Source organism: Corvus cornix, chromosome 4A (genome assembly GCF_000738735.6).
Source record: "Corvus cornix cornix isolate S_Up_H32 chromosome 4A, ASM73873v5, whole genome shotgun sequence".
Taxonomy (NCBI): domain Eukaryota; kingdom Metazoa; phylum Chordata; class Aves; order Passeriformes; family Corvidae; genus Corvus; species Corvus cornix.
Genome location: NC_047058.1, coordinates 9,234,708 through 9,255,178, shown reverse-complemented (window position 1 = coordinate 9,255,178; position 20,471 = coordinate 9,234,708). Strand labels below are relative to the sequence as shown.

At 43.0% G+C, this 20,471-nt stretch overlaps 1 protein-coding gene across 1 annotated transcript in view; it reads left to right on the top strand.

The window, feature by feature from the left end:
* Window positions 1-18,740: 18,740 nt before the first annotated feature.
* Window positions 18,741-20,471, top strand: part of IL1RAPL2 (interleukin 1 receptor accessory protein like 2) — a 396,752-nt gene continuing 395,021 nt past the window's right edge. The window contains exon 1 of the mRNA XM_019290846.2: window positions 18,741-18,799. The gene's annotated coding sequence lies outside the window, so the exon portion shown is untranslated. The remainder of the gene's footprint in view (window positions 18,800-20,471) is intronic.

Below are 20,471 nucleotides of genomic sequence, written 5' to 3'. Positions count from 1 at the left end.
TAGAATCACAGAGTTGTTTAGGTTGGAAAACACCTTAAAGATCACTGAGTCTAACCATTAAAAAAACACTGCCAAGCCCACCATCAAACCATGTCCACAGGTGCCACATCTAGACATCTTTTAAATACCTGCAGGAATGGCAACTCAACCACTGCCCTGGGCAGCCTGTTTCAGTGCTTGACCACCCTTTCAGCAAAAATCTTTTTCTACTATCCAACCTAAACCTCTCCTGGCACAACTTGAGGCCATTGTCCCCCTTACTTGGGAGAAGAGCCCAACTCTCACCTGGCTACAACCTTTCAGGGAACTGTAGGGAGGGATAAGGTCTCTCTGAACATGAAGGATGGCTGACTTAGTTACCTTGTGTCAGGCAAAGTTGGGCCCAGAAAAGTGTGTTGGTCCAGGGCAGTGTCCCTGTGCATGGTGCCTGCTGTCTCTGACACTTGTTTCTTGGCCTGGTTTTGTCTAATTTGTAGAAATATATTTTAGGGGTTTTTTTAATTATTCCTTTTTTTTTTTTTTTTTTTTCCAATGATGGTGGAAAATGTTTTGGGCATTTCAGATACTTTTGACTAGCAGCTATGTAAGGAAAGTGTGTGAGAATAAAGAGTAGGCCTTTACTGCTGACATGAATCAAAGTGTGGTGTATGATGTGTGTACAGGAGAAAGAATGACACACTTCAGAAAATTATTGCTTTTCACTCTCTTAATTACTGCTGCTCTGAGGTCTAGGCTGATGTCTAAGTGCTGTTTCTCAGCTGCTTTATGTCCAGGACAGGGTAATATGGTTCTGAGAATTAAGAGGAAATGGAAAATGATTGGTAGTTCAGATAGGTCTAATTCAGTCTCATTCCTTTCTGTCAGTCTGTCCCCTCCTTGTGGACCAGTGGAGTCACACATGCAGATGGGTGGTAGCATCTCTGTGTTCCCAGCAGAGCTGAACAGCAGGGGCTGCTCTGGGGAGATTGCTGCACAGCTGCACTCACCAAACTTGACATTGATCTTTTCTGTAGGACAAAATCTTGGGTGTGACTTTGTGAAAACTTCAGTCAAAGGTGCTCTGCTGCAGCCACATCCTGGTGCTCAGCAGAGGTAGTGGCTGTCCCAGAGGAAAGTTAAAACTTGCTGCTTGCTCTCTTCACCTTGAAGAAAGAACAGTGTGATGAAATCAGGCAAATGTTACAGCCAGTGGAGCTCACCTAAGGCAAAAATAACACACCCACTAGCTGAGCAATTTCCTGGAAAAGCAGACAAAACAATGGCTTGTTTAACAGAATTGGACCCTCAGGTAATGAACATATTTCTCTGTCCTCATACAGTTATTTGTTAGTTGGTTCAGAGAGGGAGAGGAAGTGCTGGAATGGTGATCTTTGAGGTGAACCATAAGCAGAGGTGAAGCATGCACAATTAGAGGGCATTTGGCTGAGTAGAGCCAGCAGAATTCCTGAGGCTGCTGAGCACATGCAGGGAAGACAATGATATACTTGAAAATTAAGTGGAAAAATTAGCCTTTAAAGAAGCAACACACTAGGGAGAGTGAGGGAGTTTGATGGAGTCATGTTGCTTTCCTATGATTACAACAAAATAAAATCCCCAGAGGTACTGGTGTTGCACGGACTGAAAGGCTGTTAAAGCAAATGCTTTTGAGGGAGAATACACTGTTGGTGCAAAACATTAGTATGGCTTTCAGAGTGACCATGAGGTCAAAAGGTAGCACAAGGATACCTGATAGGCAGAGGGACTGGGAAAAGGACATTGGAATTCCTGTTTGTGGAATTTTGCTCTATCCCCAAAACTTAGAATGAGTATAAACTTATTCCAAACTCTTCCATTCTCCTCTTCTAAGATCTGTCTCCTCTCTCTGACTTTCTCACTGCAGACCAGTATGAAGTTTATCTATAAATCCCTGACAGCAGTGGCATATGTGAACTCTAACACATTTGAGTAGTTATAAATGAGTAAAGCTAAACTTGGAGGAGGGAGAAAAATACCTACTAAATTTCAAGCAAATGGGGAATCCAAAGTAAAATATTTTCCCAGGGTTTAAGCCTTTATTATGTTGATGGGAAATGTCTGTGTGTCACAACAGCCTGACACCCTGGCCACCAGACTGCAGGGTCACATTCCCCTTGCTTGTGTGTGACAACTCCCCTTTTCATAGCTAGGCTGGCAATTGAAATAAACTTCCTCAAGGTACCCTTAGGTATTTTTGGAAGAGGCTTTCAGTTTTCATGTATTTCTTTCCAGCAGTAGATGGCAGCAATTATCTTAGACCTAATCGGATAAGATCTGTGTTAATTACTGTAAATGACTGTATTTCAAAAGGTAAAGGCTTCAGTTGCCCTTTTCAGCAGACATTAACTAAGATATCATTCCTGCTGTCCTCCAGTTAGTCCAATGTCTCCCAGGATGCTCTGTGCTGAAGAGGCAGCGTGGGACCAACCAGTCTGAACCCTCAGGCTCTCAGCCACTGGTGATGTCACCAGGCACCAGCAAGGGGTAGATCAGCCTCAAGCATCTTTGGGGTTATACTTTGGGGATAATAGAGATATGGGAAAATGTGGGTCCCCATCCTCACCTTCATCTGGAAGGGGAAGTGAAAAGCTTGGCAAATAATGAAGTGCAAAAATTCTATGATGAATGACTAGTTAAACAAAGTCTGAAGAAAATTAAAAGAGCAGAGATGATCTGGCTCAGAAATAATTGATGTGTTGTTGGGGAAGATGAAACAGGAAAGCCTTATAAATATGATTGCCTGACAAAAGATTTTGGGAATATGAAAACTATAAGCGACATCGAAATGAAAGCCACCTTTGAGATACCAAGTCTTAGTTACTGAACAACTGGAAAACAATGGTATGGCCGACTGAAGGTAATCCCCTCTTGATTGAACAATACCCTCTGCTTGCAGGCAGGTCCAAGGGTCAGAGCAGACCCTACTAGCTCAGCAGAAGGGGTCCAAAGAGTAGTTTTTAGAAGTTAAGATGTAACACTCTATGGTAATATAAGAACTCTTATATGCTGTATGTAAATGCTATAGGATTTGTATCTTGTATTAGATTGGTTAGTGACAACTAGAATATTCAGTACAGAAGATGATTTATTGTATATATGTATATTCAGACACACTCTTATTCCACTCTTACTTACATCCACTCTACTTACTTGCTCTTACTTTTACACTCTTACTCTCTTGGGCCTGCTCCGAGCTGCGGCTGGCAGCTCTAAGCAGTGCCCCTGTACCCACACCCTTTGCAGTAAACCACATGTTCCAAGATCTGACTTCAGAGATCTCTCGTCTCCGTCCGTCCCGACCGTCCGACCCACCCCAGACCTACCACAATGTGTGTGTACTGCTCTCCCTTCATACATGCTTGTACTAGTTTGAAAACAAACCAGTGGGAAGCACCAAGTCAGAATAACAATTTAATAGGGAAAAAAAAATTTAAAAAAAGCAGAAAACACTGGTTCAAACTGACAGTCAGGATACAACCTGACACCCTGTTAGTTGGGGTGGTGGTAGCAGTCTGATAAAATGGTGGCTGCAGTCCTCCTGAAGTGGTGGATGTGGTTCTGTTCAAGCGGTGATCCTGTAGAAAGGGTCTGCTCTTCCTCGGAACGTCCAGTGGTGGCTGTGTGGCTCCTGTCCTCTGGAAATCCAGTGGAAGGGTTGTCTCTGGTGTTCAGAGTCTCAGATTATATCCATGATGGGATGCTTGGTTCCTCCCTCTGGGTGGAGCATCTCACAATGGGATGATGAGTCATGAGGCCAGGCGATGATGGGCTCATTAACAGAAGATAGTCCGGAGGGAGTTATCTCTGAGTCATGTGGCATGGTATTGATGGGCCATTAACAGAAAGATAGTCTGGGGGGAGGAGGCAAGGAAACACTGCCCCACCTGATTTCAACAGCTCATGAGGATGGTAATAGAATACACTGCAAATCAGGACAATGCTGTACATTTATTGCCAGAAAAGGGTCATTAGGAGACTCATTTTTAAATGAAATGCTTGTGCTCGATATAAAGGTTTGCAACAGGAGATAGAAAGTGTGAGAAATAAATTGAGAAGCATTATTATATGAAGCTAAAATATAATGACATCTGTTATGTGAGCATAGAATAATGTTGAAATTAGGGAAGCTTCATCAGCTTTCAATGAATAACTGATCTCCAGTGGACAGGGAGAAAACTGATTTTAATGATTGTTTTAAACTAACATTTGGTGAAATAAATGTTTAATGCATTTGTTCTAAACCAGAATTAACTGCAGTGCCATGTCTTTTTCATAGCTCAGGCACTGCTTCTATTCAGCTGGTTTTCTATCCTTTCTATCTCCCAAAGTCCACAGGAAGCTGGGATTTTTAAAGTTCATTATCCATTTTGAAATGTCTGATAAATATACCCCTTACTATTGCTTTTGATGAGGTCTGGTAGATTTGGCCGTGTCATGGGAAATCCAAGTGCAAGACAAAGAATCAGGCAAATTTACAGTGGGGTGAAATGTTAGGGTCTCCTCCCCCTGCCATGTAGCCCTGGGAGACGGGCCCTGAGGGGACAGACACGGGGTTTCCCGAGCCCCTGGTCAGCCTCGTTCCTGACTGGTTGGTTTGTGTTCCCTGCGCGGGCAAGGACCCTCAGTCCAGACTGTGAGAGTTCCTCGGCAGACCTCTGGCCATGCGGCTGGGGAAATAAACATCTCTGAAACATCTACCAAGAATCTGTCCACATATATATTTCTTTTCCACGGGACTCCTGGTATGATATATGCGTGTTACAGTAATCCCCCCTGTAACAAATGGTGGAGAATTGCGAGCAGAACGATCCCCGATCCCTAAGCGACTGATTTGTGTGAGTAAACCCTAGAAACTTTGGATTCCTCTTCTTGGTTTTGTTTTGCTATTCCATCTCTAAACTATGGAGGAACCGTGGGAAGACTCTTGGCTCTCAGAGCCGCATATGGACATTTATCTTAAACTTGAAAACATTCTTGAAAAATGATTTGTAAATTTTAGCTTGATTCAAGCTCAAAAAGAACTGAAACACTTCCTAGCATGGTTGTTTAAGAACTTTTTCTATGTTTCTTGGGATTTAATTCTTACCAAAGACTTTTGGAATACCGTTTGGACACAGTTAATTTTTGAGTCAAAATACATGCCGATGGAAGAATATTTTCGTGAATATTGTTTAATTACCGAGACTGTTGAGCAACGTCAGCTGTGTCCCGGTGAAGGGAAGCCTGGCGCAGGGACTGTGCGGCCCAGGCCACGTGCACCGAGCGCTCTGCGAGCAGCAGCGAGGCAGTTCCCGCGCGTGGGCGGAGCCACGCGAGCCGCAGTGTCGGCAGCAGAGCGAGGCACGGCGGGAGCGGCCCGACCTGGCAGTGCCCACCCGGCCCCGCACAGTGTGTGGTGGAGCGAGCCCCATGAACGCCTGACCAAGAGGGGCGGTGCGCGGGCGGCGGCTGGCGGCGGTGGCAGTGGAGCAGAGCTGTGCCAAGCCAAAATGCGCGCTGGAGCAGGGCGCGGGGGGGTTGTCGCTCAGGGGCCCGGCCGAGATGCAGCACCTGGCAGCGGCAGCGAAGCTGCGACCAGAGGAGGCGACACACAGAGAACTGAGCGGCGCGGCCCGGCCCGACCCGCGGAGCCCCGAACGCGATCCCGGGAAGAGCGCACAGGCACGAGCAGCCCCGACAGTTCCAACACGGGAGCGACCAAAAGAGGGAGCAAAGACGCAGCGAGACAGAAAACAGCAGCCACTCGGAAAAAGGAAAATACCATTGTAGCTAAGATTTTAGGAATAGTAAAATGGTATAATGTTAAACAAAATTATGGTTTTATAATGAGATGTGACAACCAGCAAGACGTATTCGTGCATAGAACTGCTATTAAAAAGAATAACCCTGAAAAATGCATCCCAAGCTTGGGAGATGGAGAGGTGGTAGAATTCAAAATTGTACTAGGTAGAAAAGGGTTACAAGCATCGCAGGTCACTGGGCCTGATGGTGTTCCTGTAAAAGGCAGTATATATGCAAAAAATCGTAGTCATGTTAGACAATATCTCCATTATAAGCCCCCCTTACAGTCTCCCTTTCCTAATCCCACCTTTCCCTTTTACCCTATGTCCTATTACCCCCAGTGTATTCCCAATCTGTTTTTTCATCCATGGTTTCCCTCACAAAACCATGCTTTTGCCAATTGTTTCCCCAAAAATCCCTTTCCAATGCCGAGTGGGGGATGAAAAGGGGGAGGGAAGAAATCAAACCCTCTCCTGCCTCAGTTTCCCCACAAAGCATGCTTGGAGAGTTCTGTCTCCCTTCTGTCAGCCCTAAGATGTTCCACAGAATCTGTTTGGACATTTAAAGACTCAGGAGGGTGTCTTGTTTTGTTTTGAAACTGTCCTTGTTGTTTCCAATGTTAAGTTTTACATCCCTTTTGTTAAAAATAAACGGGTGAAACGTCAGGGTCTCCTCCCCCTGCCATGTAGCCCTGGGAGAGGGGCCCTGAGGGCACAGACACGGGGTTTCCCTGCCCCTGCTCAGCCTCGTTCCTGACTGGTTGGTTTGTGTTCCCTGTGCGGGCAGAAGGACCCTTGGTCCGGTGACTGGAACAGTTCCTCGGCAGAGCTCCGGCCATGCGGCTGGAGAAATAAACATCTCTGAAACATCTACCAAGAATCTGTCCACATATATATTTCTTTTCCACAGGACTCCTGGTTTGATATATGCGTGTTACAGTAATCCCTGCTGTAACAGGGTAATTGTGTTAAAATCACATTAAGCCTTGTTCGACCTGAAACACCGCAGGAATTATTATTACCTGTAGCTTTGCAGTCACCTGTGTTCCATTTCTCATTGTGTGTTAGAACCCACTTGCTATTTCATAATTAAAAATATGCCAGTGGCATAAAACAGGCAGGTGAAGGAAACTGACCTGTCCCAAATCAGAAAAATAGTCAGAAAGGGATGGCTATGGGGTAAGAGAAGCATCCTTGAATAACCTGGGCATTATCACCATTGAAATAATTTTGGGCTGCTGACCTATTTAGGAAGCAAGGTAAAACTTTTTCCTTAATCATCTAAGAAAATTGGGCATAAGATGTGAGTTTGTTGGAACCAGTAAAAATTCCTTATTCCTTATTCTTGCTGCACCTTGGGTAAGTGACTAACTAATATTATGCCTTTAATCAAAGACAAATAATCAAGGTCTGACTACTGTCCTCTAATGCCTCGAGGAGCTCTTCCAGCACTGTTTCTGCTCTTTTCCTCTGCCTGCTTTTGTGTTTCCCTAAGTGTACTCCAAGGGCAAGAGTGCTCATGGGACTGGTGCTCGTGCACTGGTGAAGATGTTTGTCTACTTTTAAGCGCTCCTTTTTGACCTGCCCTGTTTTCCCTGCTAAAAAGATCATGTACACAGTGAGCAGAGCTGTTGTAGAGCCACCTTTATGCCTATATAGCAAACATCCTGCCTTTTGCTGTGGTAACAGGGCCATTTCACACACTGTCCGCAGCAGAAAAATGCAGGCAAACAAACATGCCTGTCCACTTACAGGGGCTCTTGCAGACTCTCCAGCTTAGAGGAGGGAGGTGAACAGGAGGCAGCCCCGTGGCACAGGGCAAAGGGGCTGGCTTAGGAGGAGGTGGGTGGGAGCATGCAAAGCAGGGAACCCTCTGCCAGGTGGGAGGAGAGGGATGAGCTCAGGCACTGACATGGCTTCTCCTGCCACTCACAGCTGGTGACAGCAGAAAGCAGCAGAGGTTGTGAGCATCAGGTTGTTGTGTCCAAGTCTCTTAGGTGTTTCAATTTTTATGTTATAATTGAGATTTAGATCTTTTATTTATCTGCTTGATGTTTCTGAAATGTTCCTCCTTGATGACATTGTCAATATAAGCACTTAAATTTTCCGGGAACAGGCCATTTAATACCTAATACATTCTCCCCAGGGCGTGGATTGGAGCAATTTTGGTCAGTGAAATGCTTCATGCTTTAAAATTATGGCTACATGTGATACGGGGTCTGTGCTTGTCTTCTCCATGACTGCTCAGCAGGCAGGCTGCTCCCTGGAGTACTGAGTTTTTCTACCCCTCCCTACTGCCAGCAGTGGAGTTCTCTGGTATATGATGGCCTAATTTTTTGACCATGTGCAGATGCTGTGAACGGTTTGTTTGTAGCTTTGTGGCAAATGTTGCACAGGGATCTGTGACAGCAGGGACCATCTCCCTTTGTAGAGGATGAAATGAAAGTGCTCTTGTTATCAAACACACACCATGCTCTCACCAGGTGCAGGCTGCATTTGCTGGGAAGTCAAAAGGTAATGAGTTTGCATAAGACAAGTAAACTTACAATAGGAATTCTGCCTCTCCAAGATTCCTGCATCCCTCATGAGGCAATCCTTTGGGCAAGGACTGTCATGTACTACAAGTCTGTGTAGCTTATCGCAATTGGACTCTGGCTCAGCTGATGCCTCTAGATACCAGCATGAAATAAATATTAATAACATGGCAGTTTCCCTGCTTACTATATTCCTGTTTCCAGCCTTCTTATTACTGATCATTTGCAGCTGAGAAATGGATGCAAAATCATCTTCTTTCAAATAAGGCTAAGCTGAAAGTGGAAGGGGGCAAAAACAGGCAGCTGAAATAATTACAGGCGTAAGGGGGCTTTGATTTGAGACAGTATTAGGCAAGATAAAACCCATTTAATTCTCAGAGCAGTATAATAAACAAAAGTGCGATGGAAGGATGTATAATAATGAATGGCACAGAGAGGGTCAGCAGGGCTATTCCTCACTGCGTGTTTGCAGTGTATGAAACTCAAAGGTGACAAGCTTGAAATAGATAAATGAGTTATTTTAATGTGGTGCAAAACTTAATCTGTAAATCTCAATTCCACAAGATGCTGTGTTGTTATCAGATACCCTTAAATACAGAACTGGAGAAATTTTTACCCACCACTCTTATTAGAGCTATTCAGTTCATTTAAAAGGAATTGAACTTCATCTTTTAGCTAGAAATGAGAGGTGTCTGTGTTTCAGAAGCAAGGAATTTGCTTCAAAAATCTTATAAAGCATGAAGTGAAGGCTATAGCAAGAACAACATTTAACTTTCAGAACTATATGTCTTACCCTTATTTCTACTAAGAGGTGGTAGGTAGGGTAAAGGTGGATGAGTTTTGTTGAACCATGTGTTCTGAAATGACTGCGCAGGCTCAGAAATACTGAATTCACAATTGATTTTTATACCTTCCTTGGAATCAGCTACCTTGAGAAAGCAAGCTCTCTGTTTTATTATGATATAGCAAGTGTTTTACTCATTTTATCAGAAGAGATTGTGCCTAACTAAACCTTGTTCCTAAATCTTCATTCTGGGGGTCAGAGCCATTAACACATCTGGTGAATTTTTCCCTGGAGTGTTTGGTACTAAATTATTTCCAGTCACACAATGTCTTTGTGGCTGAGAAAATGCAAATAATGATCCAGTGATACTCACTGTAATCCAGTAGTTTATTTAATTTCATCCCATTAATACAGTTAAACCTGAGGTGATGATCACTGACCACTGCACAACTTTACAGGAATACCTGGGCACCTGATAAGGCAAAAAGTTTGTTTTGTCAGACAGGTTTTGGACGGATACAATAAAACAGAATCCTTTCTGTCTCTGGAGATTTCTGACGCAGTCACTGAAATCCATGTTTAAACCACTGAAGAACTTGGTCCTCTGGCTTATTTTGAGTGAGGAATCCAACTGCAATACTAGTGGAGTGCTTGCTTCTAAAGCTATTATAGAGATAAATTTTGGTCGATGAGATGCCTTCAGTCCCATAGAGACCTTTGAATGGAAAGCTATTTTTTTTCTATCTTTTTACTTTCTTTTGTAAGAGGGAGATACTCCCACAGGCGCTTAGGAAAAGGACCAGATGAAGAGGAGGAAGGTAAAATGTCAGATATCTCAACCAATCCTTCTCAATACTGAACATGGGCATCTATTGAATACAGAAGGCAACAAAAATAACTCTGGTGTTTGTTTTACAAACAGCCAGTTTACACAGGGGAGGAGCCAGGGAGTTCAGTCTGCTGGCATTGTTGGCCATTTTAATTTTCAAATGCAGCTGAACAGTGAATTTTGACCATTGGTCTCACTAACATTCTCACTAAATACAAATTAAGTCATTCAAAGGACTTGGGTTTGCACCTAATTATTAAAACCACTGAATTGGAAACCACTTTTCACTCCCAGTTTTGAACCTTTTGCTACACATGAGTCATGTCACCCAGAAAAGCCGTCCCACAGAGTATTCATCTAATCCATCTGGTAGTGCAAATAGTGGAGAGACTCAAAATAACATGAAAATTGTTTACCTTTCTGAATAGGATATGAAATTACTTTCTTGCCTCTTTACAGCACCTCAAACATTTACACAAACTTGTTAAGCTGCTTAGAGAGAGGGTTATTTGTCCAGGTAATGCTTCTTTCAGTAAGTTAAGCTGCAAGGAAAGCAGATGCTTGACTCCATGAAATTTGAGGGATTCTGGAGAAATTGCCTCTGGGAGAAATTTAAATAAATTAAGAGACAACTTCTGCTTTCCTTCCTTCTCTGTCTTTATTTTAGACAAGTTATTCCTCCTCTAGGAAAATGGGTCTGGGCAATACTCACAAGGAAGTTATTTAATTATGTAAAGGTGCACCAGGTAAACATTACTTACAGACAGCTAAAAAACTTTGTATTATACTCATTTGCCAAGAACAACCTCCCTCATTTCACAGCTGGTGGAGAGGTGTTTTTAGTCGTCATCGAGGTAAGCTCAGGATTGTACTCTCCTGTCTGCATCTTTTTACCAATTTTGACTGTTATCTTTCATTATGTTTTTTAATGGTAACCCTGCAGGCACTGTGCAGATAATTGAAGTAAGCAATCTGCTTGTTTATCTGTGTTTTCCATTAATTAAATATGTGCAATCTACATTTCCTACTGCAAAACATGAGGTGGCATGCTACAGGACCAAATCTGCTTTTCCTCACCAGGCTGGACTGCCAGTGTTGGAGAAGGTATTTCCAGAGCAGGGGCACAGCAGCATTTGTAGTCTGGGCTGGACAGTGAGTGGAGGGTGAACAAGTGGCTCTGGAAAAGACTGGAGGAGGGATCTGAGAGGCCCCTATCCTTGGAGTGAGGGTGAGCCTTCATGTACTGTGGTTTTGGATGTTCACATCCAAGGATACTGTGAAGCTGCAGCATTGTCCCTGGGCAGAGTGAAATGGTGCCCCAGGAATTTCATCTCCTGCCTGAGCCGGGCTCACAGCAGTGCTGATGTGGCTCCTGGATACTTTTCTGTAGCCAGATTTCCTTTTTCTTATATTGTGCTGACACAGTGGCTCAAAACTTCACTTTTATAAATAACCAAGGTGCAACCCCGAACCTGACCCATGGCAGCACAGGTAGGACCTAAAGGTACTGCTATTTGTTAGGGCATCTCAGTGGTTCTCTGTGGATACAAAAATGCTGCTAGCAAGAATTTTCTTGCTATTTTCAAAGTCTGCAAGAGACTTTTCTCTCTCACGGAAGATAGTAGCAGAGTTCTATAAACAATGAAACACCTGCAACCTTGAAAAGTCTTGTTTATGGTACAGTAGAAAATATTTTGACAATGGATGTTTTAGGATTTTAGCCAATCACCCCCAAGGGGTGGCTGAAGACTATGAAGAAAAAGTCTATAAAAGAGTTTGTAAAATAATTAAATAAATCAATCTTGCTCCACAATTCCTGCCTGCTGGATCTTCTCTCCTCCTCCCTACAGCTGCGGGACACAGTAATATTTTACGGTGTTAATAGTTCTCAGGGACAATTTTATTCAGAAATGGCCCAGCTGTGCAGTGCTCACATATTCAAAACAGGCTAGTGATCAGCTGTCAGGTTCAGCCAAGAACTGAAGAACTTGACAAGAGTGAAGTTTCTGGGAAGAAATTCAAGCGATGTAACAGGAAAAGGCAAACTGTTTTCAGCCTGCCCACAAATGCCCACTAATGAGAAAGGGAATAGCCTCAGTTCGGGGTGTGCAGAACAGTAGGTACGTGGAGAATTCCATAAAGGAGTGGGTCAGTAAAAATGAAGCTCTAATGTAAATCCTGAGGTAATCATTAGGGAAAATCTTTGGAACTAAAAGCAACTTATTGCTGTTTTTTAAAGTTCTTTTGACACTTCAGTAAGGATCTACAACAGACAAAGCTCTGCATTTTCCTGTGTGCTTTGTGAGCTCAGGGCTTGCTGGAGTTTGCTCAAAAGGATAAATAAGTGGTTCTTTGAAGCTAATGGCCTCTTTTGCCTGTATATATATGCCATAATTCCACTGCAATCCTGTAACAGACTCCCTGATGTCAGACTGGCCTTGTACACGCATTAATGAGTTATCAGGTACTAACTCCCTGCCCAGCCCACACTTTTTCCCTCTTGCCTCCCCTCTGCTGCTCAGTCATTTTTCTTTGCTTGTTGTTTGCCTGCAGTGATGGGTGTGTGCCCTTTTCCTCACTCGGAGTCTGGCAGTAAATCATACATCTGCCTTTTTTTCTTTTTACATTCTGGAGCAGCTGCTCTGATTAGTTTGAAGCAGAATAAAAGACCAGTAAATGGGGAGAATCCTGAAGGTAAGTACTTTACTGAGGACTTAATGTCAAGGTACAGTACACATTCAAGCTTTTACAGGGACCATTTAAAAACTGTTATCCGCTGTATATTTTAAAGGCAGGACATAATTCAGACATCTGATTGACTGCCCTTGAATGTTGATTCTTGCTCTATAATTTTTATTTTTAAGAAACCTTGATTTAAGAACTTTTTGAAGGCATCATATATTGTATTCATTGCCCTTAGTGGATTACTTCTGCTGCCTGAGCTGCACCAGATTTGTGGGGACAATAAGGCAGAGGAAGGGGTGTTAAGCTGTGTCAGAGGAGCAGTGGAAAAGTCACCCCTGTAAATTGAGGATTGCTTAAGAATTGTCTTCCCGCTTCATTGCAGAGGATGTTATTTCAATTTTTTTTTTTTTCTGATTCTGATTACTCTAGGGAGGACATGATTCAGTGATCTCTGATCCCTCCAGAGACCACGACACAGTCTGAATCCCTCTCAGGAATGGGGAAATGACAGTGACCCCCAGGATACTATCAATAGGAAAAGCATTGACAATCTGAAGCACTGAGTCCAAGGATTTAACACAAGGATTTAGGAAGGGTACTGGGCTTGAAATGTACTTCAGAAAGCTGTCAATCAATCTGTAGCTTTCAAGTTAGACTGGTGCTTTTGAATGTATTGTGGTAGTGGTTTTTACACTGATAGTCCTCACAGCATCTCTAATAATATGGTGCTTTCTGTGACCATTTTCCTGCCCCTCTTTGCATTGCCCCGCAGATGCACTGTGTGTTTCCCTTGGTGTCAGCAGAGTTCAGTGTTTGACCAGGTCTGTCTTCATGCCTCTGGAGAAGTGTTGTGTTTACTGCATGGGGTGTGGTGTTTGAGCAGCTCCTGAAACCTGAGGGGTTTTAATGAACAACCTCTCTGTGGCTCTCTAAGTATGCTGAACCCCCAGAATCCTCCCAAAAAAAGCATGATTTTCACTCAGTTTTACACCTAATCTGCTTCCACTCCCCCTCTCATGTTCATGAGAGAAGCTGACCAGGTTTTCTTCACCAGGATGCAATCTGTGCTTCACTTTTCAGTTGTTTTTATCATGTTTCCCTCACCCACCATTTCACACTGCTGTATGATTCTTCTTCATGTTGTTCCCTAGCTCAGCAAAGAGCTCTGTTTACCAGCTCCTGCCCTTTTCTTAAGTCTTAGGACCTCTCAGAAGGTTTCAGACTGTAGGGTTTACACCTCAAAGGAGGTTTCTTTGGATCCTATGAAGTGCTTGAAGTCAATGCTGTGATTCTTCTACTCAGGCTAAGTCTGCCTCTGATCTGCCCGCTCCAAAGCTGTGGTCATTTAAATTCCAAGACAACTGACGTGTCTGCTCTGCTTAGGCAACTGGTGCTGTACATTGTTTTCCAAGTTGTGGTTTCTTTATTTTGGAAGTACAAGAGGTGCCCCTGGCTGTGGGCAGTTCAATGGAAGCTGCACACTGGAGGTTTGATGGAGGTGGAGGCTGGAAAGCACGAGCATTATGTGCCTGCATGGAGAAGAGATGTCTGTGTACTTGTCTTCCACCTGTTTTCTGACAAGGAATATTAACACTCAAAACAGAAATTAAGCAAGTAGTTTCAGCATGCATGTTTTGTTTCCTTTAAGACGGTATAACTGTAATGTGCTTTGTATTTCCAAGTACTGGCATTTTTACATAGGTAAGAAATATTCAAGTCTGAAATACACTAAACAGCTTCTTACAGACTCAAAGCCAATTTTAGAATATTACCATGTTATCACAAGCCAAAAGCATTGGCAATCAAAGGTGTTTTTAAAGCCATTAGCTCCAGTTTCACTGACTTCCATTTTTTTACTTTGATAACACTTGTTGTTTTTGAGGAAATGAACTCACTGACAGCTTGGAGGGCAGGGCTGGCTCAGGCATAGTGAGAAAAACCATAACACCACTGTTTAGTCTTTGAGTCTGAAATTAAATCATATCCCTTTATCTCCATAAATGTTTCTCTTCGCAGATGTACTGGGAGAGGGTAATTCAGTGCCTTCAAATGTATGAACAACTGAGAATGACAAAGCCTGAAAACAAATGTCCTGAAAATTACCAGGCATTAAAACAGGTAAGGCTGTACAAAATGTATTTTAGCATAGCTTTTCCTTGTTGACTGCTACCAATACATTGGACTCCTTTTTTTTAATATTTTTTAAAATCTCATCTCATTTATAGGACATGCTTAAAGAGACCTTGAAACACTGACACCAGAACTGAATTATCGATGGGCTGAATTGGAGGACCACTTGATCGGGTCATGCTGGAGCAGCCTGCCAGGTGAATGGGTGGATGTGCAGGTGTGCAAGTACAGAGCACCTTTCTCTTGCCAAATGTATTTCTTGTATGTACCTCTAAAAAACCAAAGCAATGTCTTTTCTGCCAAATACTCTGCTGTGTAAAAGCTTGAGGATCTTTATCCTCATGGTGAAGTGAGGGCTTGAGAAGGGGTCTTGGCACACGAGACCCTTTGCCATGGCCTCGGAAAGATGTGCTCAGAGGAACCAAGCCAGGCTCCTGCAGCTCCCGGCTCCAGCCCTCCACACCTGGAGCTTGGCGGGAGCTGCCCTGGCCGGGAGCTGTGTCGGCGGCTCCCCATAGCTCATTTAACCTCCCTGGCTACTCGGCACTCCCTGGCAGTCCACCTGGGTGAGCAGGGCCAGCGAGGACCCTTGTGAGGCATAAGTGGCAACAGGAAATTCTCCTTTTCTGCATGGCAGGCCAGCCCGGTGCTTCTTCTTGAGTCAAAACCCAGTTGTCTTTATGGGAAGTGAAAGAATCAGGCTGTAGAATTTAACCTTGAACTTTACATTTTAGTAATGGAGCTGGTCAACTTGAAAAAAAGACACCTGTTCACTATGTGATTGAGGTATGTAGGTTTAATACACAATTTATCTGTCTGTGAACAAAGATGTGAAACAACATTTAAAGTTGATCTTTATTATTTTTACCACATACCTCCCTTGCCCTGAAACTCCATTTCATTTTCATCTGAAACATCATTTTTCTTCTCCTTTTGTCAGCTGACCTGGAAAATCCATTATTCAACCAAATATAAGCTAGCCCAAATACATGTAGCTTCTGTCCAGAAAAGTAATTTGGGCTTTTGTGCCATCAGTCCAGAGTTTCAGACCATTTGTTGTACCCTTCCTTTCATATGTATGACATGCTCTGTTCTGCAGCCTGAAATATGATAATCTGTGCAGAATAGAAATGCAAAATAGGTCAATTTTACAACCAGATTTAAAACTTCTGTCGTGTGCTACAAACAAAAAGAAGTAAAAAAAGTGCTGTAATAATTTCTTATTTTCTAGAAACACCAGCAAAAAGTAGAGGGGAAAAGAAATCTGTACCAGAAAAACATAGAAGATCAACATCAGTATTTGTTGATTTCTAGGTTTTATTTCCTTTTACATTTAAACTAGGATCTTCAAACCATCCACTTGCAGAAATTTGCATTTTATGAGAACAAAAAGTGATGAGATTATTTTAGGTAACTTACCTCTTTTTCCTCAGTTTGTGGCATCTAAAACCAACGGTGCTTGTCATCGTCTCAGTAATTTCTCATCATTGAAGTTAAAATATAATCTAAGTTTGCACCAAATGAGCTGTTCCAAGATGAGTTTGCCAAACTCTGTATTGCAGTGGGATTTCTGCAATTATGATTAGATACTGTCAAACAAACATGATCTCTGGAATACCAGTGAATGCAACATTGATTAGCTTCTCTGAATCCCACAAGAGGTTAGGAGAAGCACAACTTGCATTTTATCTTTGTATCTCTGTCTCTGCCAATCACAGCTGTGATCAGCACAATGAAAAGGGGATGAAAGGACGAGAAACAAGGAGCTGATGGAGGACTTTTCTATTACTAAATGCTGATGTGCTTTAGGATGTTGTTGGTACTCACCAGAGGTCTCAGAACTACTGAATTGATTGTGTAGCTGAATCCCATCCAGAGGACAGAAATCACCAGTACAAGAGTTTGTGTGTGTTAATTATTTTTACTCCTCCCCACCTTTTTTTAGCTGATTGTTGGCTCTCCCACCAAAAAGTGAAATAAACAGGCAAAGGCAGCATTTGTCTTAGTCTTGCCTGAGAAATTCCCAATGGAAAATAGAAGCATATTTCCACTATCTGTTAGTGGATTTTACATTTCTGCTCCACAAACTATTCTGCATATGAAAAAAGGCAATAGCAAGGGAAACTTGAGCAGTTTCCCTTGCAAGCTGTTTGCTGGATTAAGGCACAGTTAGGATTTGTGTCTGGTTTTAATTAATCCCAAACAGTGATTGCCTTGCTGCTGTTGGCCTGTCAAGAGAAACAGGTAAGTAGTCAATATGTTGTATCTTTTTACTCTTTTACAGAAATATAATGCCTACTGCAGGAAGATGTTACCTGTGCTGTAAAGCTGTTGTGTTATTTTTGGGGAAGGAAATTCTTATTTTCCCATCCATATACCTATGCAGAGTAGTTACTCTTCTTACACTCTGTACATGCAAAATGCTTAATAATTTTATCTTCAGCTTTCAAGCATAAAAATGAGAAAGTTACCCTATTCCAAACTTAACTACTTGTGTATGTTGTTGGTATCAAATAAGATTACTGCTTGGAAGATAGCGCATTTATCTTTCACTTGAAATAACCCAGGAGAATGTCAGATGCAAAATGGATTTTGAAATCTTGGCATTTACTGCTGCTTTATACTCTCTATGTGCAACTTCAGTCAACAGCAGTGACGTTATTGTGCCAGTCCCTCCAACTGAAGGGAATTGGCACTCTATTAATAATCCCTCCTTGCAGAGCTGAATGGCAAATATGTTACTACGCAGCTCTGTGTTTGTCTCCTGAAAAGTGGTGATCAGAATCATGGCTGCTACCAGCCAGGCAGGATTCTTTCCTTGTCAGTTTATTCCTTCCTGTAGCTAATCCCTTATCTGGTCGTTGATGTCCTCCTCATTCCCTTCACAACAGGCACTCTTTGCTTTGGCTTTTGTCCCATGTAAACACAGCCCTGCCAAGTCCCTCTATGATGAGCTCCCTTCCGTGCTCTGCTGCTGCAGCATCAGCATCTCCCCTCCTCATGGCTCAGCACTTCCACCTCTCCCTGCTCCAGGGGTATGGGTGCTGCTGGCAGAGCACAGGGCCCTGGGCAGCAAGACACAGAGCGGCTGGAGGTGGTGGAGGCAGCCTGGGTGATGTTCTGGAGCCCTGCAGACCTGCCATTTTCACCTGGGCTGAAGCAAGCTGGATGTTTGTGCCCACCTGCAATGAGGTTATCTATCAGCTTTGCATCACTGCTGAAATTAATGGCTGGGAAGAGCTGATGGTGTTTTCAGTCAGCCTTATTTCCTCTTGCTTAGGGTGGTCATCACAGGGTGTCTTTTGAGCAGGAGCATACACACACACACATGCACAATTTTCACGTGTGGCTGTATTTCCCAGAGATCAAACCTGAATCTGTGCTGCTATATATGAAAGACAAAACAAAAAGTCAATAAATGTGACTTTACACAGCTGTAAATCTCCTCATCCTGTCATCTTCAGGCAAGAAAAATGTGAGAATTATGTACACTCAAAAGCAGAGCGCAGCGGTGCAGGGGGCTGCACCTACTTTTTCTTCTGAGGAAAACGCAACACAACCAGCTGTGGAGGTTAGCAACCGAAGTTTAGCATGTAACTTTTCGTCATGGTGAGAACCCGTGAGTCCCTTGTTTTGTCTTTTGCATGTTTTCCCCGATTGGTTAATATTTTGTCTCTTTGTTTTATGTATGAAATGATGTATATTCATTTCCCTTCTTTAATATGTATTAGTTCTAGAAAGTTCTTTGTTCCTCGATGCCCCATTGGATCCTTCCCTGAGTCCCTCCTATGTGTTGTTCCCATTGGTTCCCTTCCTGTCAATCCCACCTGCTTGTCTCTATCCCATTGGCTGAGATCCCTTTCCCCGCCTATTCTGTACCCATATAAGATCCCTGGACCCTCCCCCCAATTGGCCTTTTCGTCCCTGTCTTTTGACGGGAATAAGCCTGTGTGGAACACATAGGGAGAGTCCCCTCTCTTCACTTCTTTGCCTTCGCCTGTGTGCCTGCTTAACAGCAACTGGAAGATACAGCCCCTTTTGGGTGAGGAGCTCTACCCCTTTTTCATTGTGTGGTGGGCACTGAGTGCCCCCTTCCAGAGGGGTTTTAGCGTTGACCTCCGGGCTTCTTTGTGTCGGCACGCGTGGGGTAAAACCCCCTTTTGCCAGCTCCCAGTGGCTGAAAACCCCTCCAGCAGGGGTTCATGGCAAGACTGGGGCTCTCCTGATCACAGCATGGAGGATGGCCCCTTCTGGAACTAGCTGTGTTAGTGGTAGGGTTCATAAGGGCAACTCATGCCTCCTTAACTACCTTCTTCGTGCTGGAGGCTGCTCACCTTGTACCCCAGCAAGCTGCTCATGTGAAAGCTCTTTAATTTCTGCTGTTTAAAGTCAAACCAAACCTTTCCTATTTGACTGAAGAGGGACAGAGTGCAAGGCACTCAGGCAGCAGCAGATCCATCAGTCCTTGGGAGGTGAGAAAAGAGCAGCTGGGAGAGCATTCTCAGCTGGTGGCTGTCAGACGAGGATGTTTGGCTACAATCTAATTGTAATGGATGTGGGTGAGTCCACACATAGATTGATTTATTTGATTAAGAAAGTCTCCCTGACTCTTTCAAAGCTAACTGAAATCAGTGGAAAACAATTCTTTTCACTGAATTCTCTGACAATTGGGTTAAAGCCCTAGAATGCCCCATCATGAAATAATTTGGTTAGCAGAAAAATGGAGAGATTTAGCAAATCAAGGATTGGAGAACTAAATGGGGTTTGAAGTAATGTATTTGGTTCCTTGCTCTTCACAGACTTACTGCTTGACATTGCTCAAGTTCACTGGTCTTTTTGGTCATCCCTTCCTAGTATGGACAGATATGACAGTTGGAATAATTTTTCTTTCTCCCATTTTTATTGAGGTCAACTCTCTCTTCTTTCAGTGTGTCTACAACACAGTGCACCTGGGACGTCTTAGCTGGGGTCCCTGATCTGCTTTACCAGACATGAAAAAACAACAACAAAAAAGAGATCAGAAACAAATGCCAAAGCAGGTCTCTCTACTTCTTCAGTGGTACACCAGAAACAAGCCTAAGGCTTGGTGCATGGCAGGCTGTTCCTACAGTTCCTCTGAAGGAGGATCTACAGATCTCTTCTGCTCTGTATTTAACTCCATGCATACTGCATTCCTCTTTGCCTTCCTCCTGAGCCTACCTAAAGAGTGACAGCTGTATAGCATACTATTCTTATTGGTAAAATGGATTATTTTCCACAGTAGGCTGGGAAAACATCAGAATAAAGGAAACAAAGTTACTTTTAAAAATAAAAAATCAGTCAGTGGTATACTTCCCTATTTTTTTTTTAATGAATAATATATACATTCATATAGTGACCATAATAATTAATGTTTCTTGACTGGTATAGAATGCTGAAGAATTTCTAGTGATACCACTTTATCTATGCATTTAAAGTTCACGTATAAGTCCAAGGTATCGTTAAATACATCTTCACCTACCTGTATATCTCAGAGTCCACGAGATGTTTTATTTCTAGGATTTAAACATTTTAATTCAGCTAAAAAGTGACTTTAGTAAGTGACTTGATAAATAATTTTTTTAAATAGCACTTTTATGCTGTAATCGTGCCAGGAGAAGTGAAAGAGTAGCTGAAGAGTCAGAGGTTATGAATTGCAGCAAAGGTTTCAGTGTCTTAGTGAAGTCTGTCACCTG